Source organism: Ranitomeya variabilis, chromosome 1 (assembly GCF_051348905.1).
Source record: "Ranitomeya variabilis isolate aRanVar5 chromosome 1, aRanVar5.hap1, whole genome shotgun sequence".
Taxonomy (NCBI): domain Eukaryota; kingdom Metazoa; phylum Chordata; class Amphibia; order Anura; family Dendrobatidae; genus Ranitomeya; species Ranitomeya variabilis.
This window is the reverse complement of record NC_135232.1, coordinates 552,707,900-552,718,616: the sequence shown is the minus strand read 5'-3', so window position 1 is coordinate 552,718,616 and position 10,717 is coordinate 552,707,900.

The following is a 10,717-nucleotide window of genomic DNA, read 5'->3' as shown; positions in this document are numbered from 1 at the left end:
TCTCATTTGAAGTCATTTTGAGGGGTCTATATGATAGAAAATACCCAAGTGTGACACCATTCTAAAAACTGCACCCCTCAAGGTGCTCAAAACCACATTCAAGAAGTTTATTAACCCTTAAGGTGTTTCACAGGAATTTTTGGAATGTTTAAATAAAAATGAGCATTTAACTTTTTTTTCACACAAAATTTACTTCAGCTCCAATTTGTTTTATTTTACCAAAGGTAACAGGAGAAAATGGACCCCAAAAGATGTTGTACAATTTGTCCTGAGTACGCCGATACCCCATATGTGGGGGTAGACCACTGTTTGGGCGCATGACAGAGCTCGGAAGCGAAGGAGCACCATTGGACTTTTCAATGCAAAATTGACTGGAATTGAGATGGGATGCCATGTTGCGTTTGGAGAGCCCCTGATATGCCTAAACATTGAAACCCCCCACAAGTGACACCATTTTGGAAAGAAGACCCCCTAAGGAGCTTATCTAGAGGTGTGGTGAGCACTTTGACTCACCAAGTGCTTCACAGAAGTTTATAATGCAGAACCGTAAAAATAAAAAATCATATTTTTTCACAAAAATGATCTTTTCGCCCCCAATTTTTTATTTTCCCAAGGGTAAGAGAAGAAATTGGACCCCAAAAGTTGTTGTACAATTTGTCCTGAGTACGCTGATACCCCATATGTGGGGGTAAACCACTGTTTGGGCGCATGGGAGAGCTCGGAAGGGAAGGAGCGCCGTTTGACTTTTCAATGCAAAATTGACAGGAATTGAGATGGGACGCCATGTTGCGTTTGGAGAGCCACTGATGTGCCTAAACATTGAAACCCCCCCACAAGTGACACCATTTTGGAAAGTAGACCCCCTAAGGAACTTATCTAGAGGTGTAGTGAGCACTTTGACCCACCAACTGCTTCACAGAAGTTTATAATGCAGAGCCATAAAAATAAAACGAACATTTTTTTTCCCACAAAAATTATTTTTTAGCCCCCAGTTTTGTATTTTCCCAAGGGTAACAGGACAAATTGGACAACAACTTTTGGGGTCCAATTTCTCCTGAGTACGCTGATACCCCATATGTGGGGGGAACCACTGTTTGGGCGCATGGGAGGGCTCGGAAGGGATGGAGCGCCATTTTGAATGCAGACTTAGATGGAATGGTCTGCAGGCGTCACATTGCGTTTGCAGAGCCCTAATGTACCTAAACAGTAAAAAAAAAACACAAGTGACACCATTTTGGAAAGTAGACCCCCTAAGCAACTCATCTAGATGTGTTGTGAGAGTTTTGAACCCTCAAGTGTTTCACTGCAGTTTATAACGCCTAGCCGTGAACATAAAAAATAAAAATTTTCCCAAAAAAATTACACTGGTCAACAGCATTTTTGGTGCCAAAGATATTTCATCGAATTTAGGGTATTTTTGGGGTGCTGATTCTGAATATGTAATCAGTTTTGCCAGATTGGCTCAAGTTTTTGAGATTTTTGGTATCTTATTTATAGCACTTGTTGGTAAATGCGACGCATCATCTCATTAATTTCTTTGGATTAGTACTTGAACTGAGCAGTTCTCAATATAGTTTTGTGTTAATTAGTGTTCTAAAAGTTTGTTCATTTCTCAAAAACTTGAGCCAATCTGGCAAAACTGATAGCATATTCAGAATCAGCACCCCAAAAATACCCCAAATTCATTAAAATATTTTGGACACCAGAAAAAAAAAATTTTTTTGTTGACCTGTTATTTTTTAGCCCCCAGTTTTCTATTTTCCCAAGGGTAACAGGAGAAATTGGACCCCAAAAGTTGTTGTCCAATTTGTCTTGAGTACGCTGATACCCCATATGTGGAGGGGAACCACCGTTTGGGCGCATGGGAGGGCTCGGAAGGGAAGGAGTGCCATTTGGAATGCAGACTTAGATGGAATGGTCTGCAGGCGTCACATTGCGTTTGCAGAGGCCCTAATGTACCTAAACAGTAGAAACCCCCCACAAGTGACACCATTTTGGAAAGTAGACCCCCTAAAGAACTCATCTAGATGTGTTGTGAGAGCTTTGAACCCCCAATTGTTTCACTACAGTTTATAACGCAGAGCCATGCAAATAATATTTTTTTTTCCACAAAAATTATTTTTTAGCCCCCAGTTTTCTATTTTCCCAAGGGTAACAGGAGAAATTGGACCCCAAAAGTTGTTCTCCAATGTGTTCCGAGTACGCTGATACCCCATATGTTGGGGTAAACCCCTGTTTGGGCGCACGGGAGAGCTCGGAAGGGAAGGAGCACTGTTTTACTTTTTCAACGCAGAATTGGCTGAAATTGAGATCGGACGCCATGTCGCGTTTGGAGAGCCCCTGATGTGCCTAAACAGTGGAAACCCCCCAATTATAACTGAAACCCTAATCCAAACACACCCCTAACCCTAATCCCAACGGTAACCCTAACCACACCTCTAACCCAGACACACCCTAACCCTAATCCCAACCCTATTCCCAACCGTAGATGAAATCCTAACCCTAACTTTAGCCCCAACCCTAACCCTAACTTTAGCCCCAACCCTAACTGTAGCCTTAACCCTAACCCTAGCCCCAACCTAACCCTAGCCCCAACCCTAGCCCCAACCCTAACCCTAGCTCCAACCTTAGCCCTAACCCTAGCCCCAACCCTAACCCTAACCCTAGCCCTAACCCTAGCCCTAACGCTAGCCCTAACCCTAATGGTAAAATGGAAATAAATACATTTTTTAAATTTTTTTATTTTTCCCTAACTAAGGGCGTGATGAAGGGGGGTTTGATTTACTTTTATAGCGGGTTTTTTAGTGGATTTTTATGATTGGCAGCTGTCACACACTGAAAGAAGCTTTTTATTGCAAAAAATATTTTTTGCGTTACCACATTTTGAGAGCTATAATTTTTCCATATTTGAGTCCACAGAGTCATGTGAGGTCTTGTTTTTTGCAGAACGAGTTGACGTTTTTATTGGTAACATGCTCGGGCACGGGAGATTTTTTGATCGCTTTTTATTCCGATTTTTGTGAGGCAGAATGACCAAAAACCAGCTATTCATGAATTTCTTTTGGGGGAGGCGTTTATACCGTTCCACGTTTGGTAAAATTGATAAAGCAGTTTTATTCTTCGGGTCAGTACGATTACAGCGATACCTCATTTCTATAATTTTTTTTATGTTTTGGCGCTTTTATTTGATAAAAACTATTTTATAGAAAAAATAATTATTTTGGCATCGCTTTATTCTGAGGACTATAACTTTTTTATTTTTTCGCTGATGATGCTATATGGTGGCTCGTTTTTTGCTGGACAAGATGATGTTTGCAGCGGTACCATGCTTATTTATATCTGTCTTTTTGATCGCGTGTTATTCTACTTTTTGTTTGGCGGTATGAGAATAAAGCGTTGTTTTTTGCCTCGTTTTTTTTTTTTTTTTTACGGTGTTCACTGAAGGGGTTAACTAGTGATATAGTGTTATAGGTGGGGTCGTTACGGACGCGGCGATACTAAATATGTGTACTTTTATTGTTTGATTTTTTTTATTTAGATAAAGGAATGTATTTATGGGAATAATAATTTTTTTTTTTTCTTTATTTAGGAATTTTTTTTTCTTTTTTTTTTTACACATGTGGGATTTTTTTTTTTTACTTTTTTACTTTGTCCCAGGGGGGGACATTACAGATCGGTGATCTGACAGTGTGCACAGCACTCTGTCAGATCACTGATCTCACTTACAGCCGTGCAGGCTTACAAGCACCTGCACGGCACCCGGACGTAATCCCTGTAGGACCCGGATGCAGCCCCGCGGCCATTTTGGATCTGGGGCCTGCAGGGATAGGAGGTAGGAGACCCTCGCAGCAACGCGATCACATCGCGTTGCTCCGGGGGTCTCAGGGAAGCCCGCAGGGAGCCCCCTCCCTGCGCGATGCTTCCCTCTACCGCCGGCACACCGCGATCATGTTTGATCGCGGTGTGCCGGGGGTTAATGTGCCGGGGGCGGTCCGTGACCGCTCCTGGCACATAGTGCCGGATGTCAGCTGTGATAGGCAGCTGACACCCGGCCGCGATCGGCCGCGCTCCCCCCGTGAGCGCGGCCGATCGTGCTGGACGTACTATTCCGTCCTTGGGAATTAGGGCCCACCCCACATGGACGGAATAGTACGTCCAATGGCAGAAAGGGGTTAATTAATATTTCTGTATTTTTTACAGTCTACCCCAGTCCATATATGGATTTCAGAGCGCGCGACCATACCTGGCATGCTCAGATAAACGATACCTTTCAGGACAGCGCTGGCACGGGTACTAATGGCTGTAATAAGGATTTAGAAGAGAGCATATACCAGTTTAAAGATTTACTTAAAAGGAGAACTCGTATCTGGTGGAATCATGCTTTCCTGGATAAATACATCCAGAAGGAGCTGATTCCCCGTGGATTACGGATTCAGGTTTTCCCAGCTTTTCCCAGCTTTTCCCAGCTTTTCCCATACAAGACGATGTCTTTAAAGACAAATGGGAGGAACTGGCAAATACCTGTTCCAAAGGTTTTCTAGATCTCCTTAGGAATATGAATCAAAGCTCATTAAACTCATTGGAAGTGGAAATTGAAGCACTCCAGACTATACTCCAAAAGGATATGACAGGCGATGCTTTGAAAAAACTTAACGAGGAGGTTGACGCTGAACTTCAGAAACTAGCTAATGAAATTCAAACAACAAAAACAAAAAAATTCAAGAGAGACGTTCAAGATAAAATATCATGTAAAGTGTATAGATGGCGCAATCCGAACGATCGCTCTCGTCAGCAACAAAGGAACTATTCACGTTCCAGATCAAGGTCAGCCTCAACCAAGTCAAATTATTCATATGATGAGGAAACTCCATCTCAAGCCTCTCAATCAAATAATTCTCTTCCTCCTGATCCATCTAATAAGAGGATTACTACAAGACAATCTACTAAAAATAAGATCACAGGGACTGGCGGGGGGTCTGCCTCTGGCGGCACCCGGGGAGGACCTCAGGTACTCAATCTATCCACACACGTCTTTTCTGATACACAACTGCAGGTTTTGGAAAAAGGTCTTACTTTTTCCCCCACTAACTCCTTTGATTATTTTTCAGCCTTAAAAGATCTTCATTTATTTTCTCGGAAACTCCTATTAAGAAAACTTCATAATAAAAATCAATCAACTGAACCGTTGGACGACACTGAGAGGGAGGTACTTCATAATCTGGAGAGTCTCCTCGACGAACAGGCCTTCTCATGTCAAGGTAGGTTTCCACGTGCTATTCTACCAAGGTCGGCAAGGTTCCCTCCCTTGTCCATAAGCCCGGCTATTGAAATCTTCACTAAACTTGTTACTGAGGATTTCAAGAAATTGTCCACAAGACGCAGATTTGACAACTTGACATCTGTACAACGCCGGGCTATTACCGAACTACAATCACTATCTGATGTGGTATTTAAACGGGCGGACAAGGGAGGGAACATTGTCGTCTGGCCTACCACTCTATATGAACGTGAGGCCTTTCGTCAATTGAGGGATCCTCTTACATATACAAAATTATCTTATAATCCTGTTACCTCCTTCTCACGTGAACTCCAACATATATTAATTCCTGCTTTAGAAAATGACGTAATCACAAAGGAAGTTTTTGAGGGTCTAACGGTAAGATCACCTACAATACCTACTTTCTATCTTTTGCCTAAAGTCCACAAGGACGCCCTCAACCCACCCGGACGTCCTATTGTGTCCGGAATAGAGGGTCTTTGTGATCCAATTTGTAAGTTTATAGACTTCTATCTGAAACCATTAGTGGAATCCTTACCATCATATATCCATGACACAACGGACGTCCTGGCACGGGTTGACGGCGTCCTTGTGGATGATAATGTCCTTCTAGTTACTGCAGACGTTGAATCCTTATACACCTGTATCGATCATAAGTACGGTTTAGATGCGGTCCGCCTCTTCCTCGGGGCCTCCGACCTGGACAGCTCGATCTGCAGCCTGATCCTCGAGCTGATGCACTTTGTCCTTACCCACAACTTCTTTGTATTTAAAGATAATTACTACCTACAGAGGCACGGCACGGCCATGGGCGCGGCCTGTGCGCCTTCGTATGCTAATCTCTTCTTGGGTGACTGGGAGAGATCTTTGTTTGGCGGCGAGGGCGTGCAGGCCGCCCCCCATGTGCTGTGCTGGCTACGATTTATAGATGATGTACTGATGTTGTGGGACGGGACGGTGGATCAGCTCGAGGAATATATGACATCTTTGAATAATAATACACTTAACATCAAATTGAGCTATAAATATAGTTCGGCTACTATTGACTTTCTGGACATCTCTCTGCTGATCGATACTAATCGATCGGTTCAGACAGATGTCTACAGAAAGCCAACATCAGTGAACTCTCTTATACATGCTAGTTCATCACATAATCCTGCTGCTATTCGGGCTGTCCCGGTCGGACAGTTCCTGAGGATGAGGCGGATCTGCTCTACCAATGACCGATTTGAGAAACAAGCCCTAGATTTGAAAACTCGCTTTCAGAACAGAGGGTACAGTAACAGGTGTATAAGGAAAGGATACGACAGAGCTAGAAGGACCCCTCGCGGTGATCTACTATATCCACGCAACAATGAAACACCAACCGACAGTGTCTGTCAGAAGATTCGTTTTATCTCCACATTCAATCACGAATGGTATAAAATGAGAGACATTTTGGCCAAACATTGGGCTGTCCTTGGGGCTGAGTCCTCCCTGGGTCCTGCCATTGGCGACTTTCCGCTAATGACTTCAAGAAGGTCTAAAAATTTGAATGATTTCCTTGTCAATAGCCACTATATACCCAAAATGGCTAATCCTTTCGGTACTAAGGGCCCTACTCCAGGCTGCTTTCCTTGCGTCCACTGTCTTGCCTGCGCTGCTCCTTTTTTCAATCTTCAGACGGACTACAACAATTTCAGATAAGGCAAAGAATATCCTGCGGTAGCAGTAATGTTATATACTACGCTACCTGCGGATGTTCTAAAATATATATAGGTCTAACCTCCAGAGAATTACGCATTCGCGTACGTGAGCATGTGCGGGACATTTGCGCGGCCAAGACAGTGGTCGACCCCCTCCAATTAAAAACCATCCCCCGCCACTTCAAGGCATATCACAATTGTGATGCCAAAACACTGAAAATCAGGGGGATAGATATTATCCATCTAGGTATTAGAGGGGGCAATTATAAGAAAGTTTTAGCCCAAAGAGAGGCAAAATGGATCGTTAGGTTGGATACTGTAGCCCCTAAGGGCCTGAATGAGTCTTTAAGCTTTGCTTCATTTCTATGAATAATTCGCTCTTCTTCTCCTGACTTATCCTCATATATTCACCCACTGATGGTTCCTTTGTGTGTGGTTTTATTATTTTAACTTTTGCTATTTTTTCCTTATTTTTTAGCTGTATTATGTGATTATGCGTCCCTTCTTTGGATCCTATTTTGAACATTCTGCCGTGCAATTCGACATTGAAAACAAGCGGAGAAATACATTGTGCCATCATTTTGCTATGCCTATAAAGTGTGTCGCTTCTTTTATTTATATTAGAACCCTCATGTCATTATATTATGGCGACAATGAAGTTGGACTCTATATGTATTGATATTATCTGTTATTGTGGCACATTTTGTATGTCTAGATACTCCCCTTTGTTTACATACGGCCGTGCGCATGCGCATTGTTGTCCCCCACGTCCGACATTCAGTCGGGTGTCACCATTGGCCTCCTGTGCGTGACCCAGGTGCCGCCTCTCATAGGGTGATCACAACCATGTGATGCACCTTGTGACCTATCGCCATGGCAATATAAGGTCCTTCAACTCACACCACCATTACACCCCCTGAGGAAGTGTCTGGCATAGACACGAAACGTGCGTCGGGGTCACCCGCCATCATTTGGGGCTCACCACCATCTTATTTAGTTCTGTGCACTGGGCTTGGTAAGTTCTGCCTTTAATTAACTTTATAGCCCTTGTTTCTTTGCGGATCCCCACATGATTAAACTATAGTTGGGCTTGATTTATTCTGATTTACCCTGATCTACCCTGCTTTATCTGGCTTTAATCTGTTATATAGCCCCCTTTGTTTTTGTGGATCTCAGCATCATTATATTGTACCTGGGCTCGACTTACTATGCTCCATTTGGCTCTACTTACCTAGTATATGGACAAGCATCCAAATAAAATTAGATGGATGCATTATCTTAGAACTCCCATATGCACTTTATCATTGTATGTACTTCTGTGTACTTGTCCTGATTGACAATTTTATAGCATATGTTTTTTGACCTTTTGAAATAAATTTTGTAGTTTCTTACCTATTTATTGATTTATTGATTACTCCAGTTTTTCTCCTATTTACATGGGCTGTATGTGGGGGTGTATTGGGTGGCACACTGGGAGGTATGTGGGGTTTACTGGGGGCCACAGTGGGATGTATGTGGGATGTACTGGGAGGCACGATGGGCTGTATGTAGGGGTACAGGGGAACACTGGCGCATATGTGGGGGAGTACATTGGGCTGTTTATAGGGGTGTAGTGGGGGACACTGGGTCGTGTGTGTGGCAGCATTGTGGTAAATACTGGGCTGTATGTGGGTGTGTACTGGGGACTCACAGTGGGCTGTAAGTGGGGGTGTCCTGTAGGCCACACTGGGCCATATGTGATGGTGTAATGGGGGTCACAGTGGGCTGTATGTGGGGCACTCTGGGCAGTTTGTGGAGGTGTACTACTGGGCACACTGGGCTGTATGTGGGAGTGTACTGGAGGACACACTGGGTGATATGTTGAGGGTGTAATAGGGGGAACACTGGGATGTATGTGGGTTTGTACTGGAGGGCACACTGGGCTGTATGTGGAAGTGTACTGGGGGTACACTGGGCTGTATGTGGGAGGTGTACTTGGGGGCACACTGGGCTGTTTGTGGGTATGTAGCGGGGGCACATGGGACTGTATCTGGGGGTGTACTGGAGGGCATATTGAGCCATATATGGGAGTGTTCTGAAGGGAGCAGCGGAGCTGTATGCGGGTGTGTACTGGAGGAGGTTCACAGTTGACTATACCGGGGTGCACACTGGGCTGTATGTTGGGTTGTACTGGGGGTCACTGGACTGTATGTTAGGTTGTTATGGGGGCACACTGGGCTGTATGTATGTGAGTTTGTACTGGGGATCACACTGGGCCATATGTTGGGGTGTAATAGGGGGCACACTGGGTTGTCTGAGGAGGTGCACTGGGGGCACACTGGTACGTATGTGGAGGTGCACTGGGGGCACACTGGTACGTATGTGGGTGTACCGGAGGGTCACATTTGGCTGTATGTGGGGGTGTAATGGGGCACACTGCGCTATATGTGGGGGTGTACTGGGGGAGGGGCACACTGGGTTGTATGTGGGGGTGTACTGGAGGGTCACACTGGACCATATGTGGGGTGTACTGGGGGGCACACTGGACCGTATGTGGAAGTGTACTGAGGGCTACACTGGGCCATATGTGGGAGGTGTACTCGGGTATTCTGAGCTGTATGTGGGGTGGGGGGCACACTGGGCCATATGTGGTGTTGTAATGGGGTTCACAGTGTGCTGAATGTGGCGCACTCTTGGCAGTTTGTGGAGGTGTACTGGTGGGCACACTGGGCTGTATGTGGGAGTGTACTGTGGGCACACTTGGTCATATGTGGGATCTAATGGGGCACACTGGGCTATATATGAATGTGTACTGGGGGCACAATGGGCCATATATGGGGGAGTAATGGGGTGAGGGTGTATGAGGGGCACACTGGGCTGTGTGTAGAGGTGTAATGGAGGGTAACACTGGACCGTATATGGGGTGTACATGGGGGCACACTGGGCTGTATGTGGAAGTGTACTGGGGGCACACGGGACTGTATGTGTGGGTGTACTGGAGGGCATACTGGGCCATATGTGTGGGTGTGTATCACGAATCCCACTGGGATCCCACCAATCTGTCACGGTTTACGGGGAAAATACCTTTATCATACCCACCACTCACACCAATTTGTCAAGAACCGGGGTTGTTTGTTTGCCCCTAATTCCTTCTGAAGGGAATTTATCTATATCCCACTTCCGGTTTGGAACTTGCAGCTCTCTGGAGCACCCTCTTTACACTCAGGTCAGTCAGGGTACTGCACCTAGGGTAATTAGTCGCCAGAAAGGCTGCCTGCTATGTACTGGCTATTGGGCACACTGCAGCCTCTAGGTACCAGGTAGCGTAGTCTACCGCAGTGAGGACGTATTGCTTTCCAGAGCTGCTGGGGACGGCCAACGGGCCCACAATGTCCACCGCGATCCTCTGGAAAGGTTCCTTTATCACTGGCAAAGGGATCAGGGGAGCCTTAAGAGCAGGCCCCGCCTTCCCCACTCTTTGACAGGTGATACAGGTGCGGCAGTAGTTTGTCACATCTGTCCCCATCTTGGGCCAATAGAAGTGTTGAGACAGCCGGGCCTTAGTTTTGCTGATCCCCAAGCGTCCAGCGAGCGAGATCTCATGGGCAATCCGCAACAACTCCCCCTTGAATTTGCGTGGTACGACCATCTGTCTCTCCCTTAACCACTCCTTTTGCGATTTTCCAGGTGCTGTCTCCCGGTACAACCTCCCTCATTCCCAGAACACCCTCTCATCAGTCACGGAGGTGGGCGTCTCGGCGAGGTGGCTCAAATC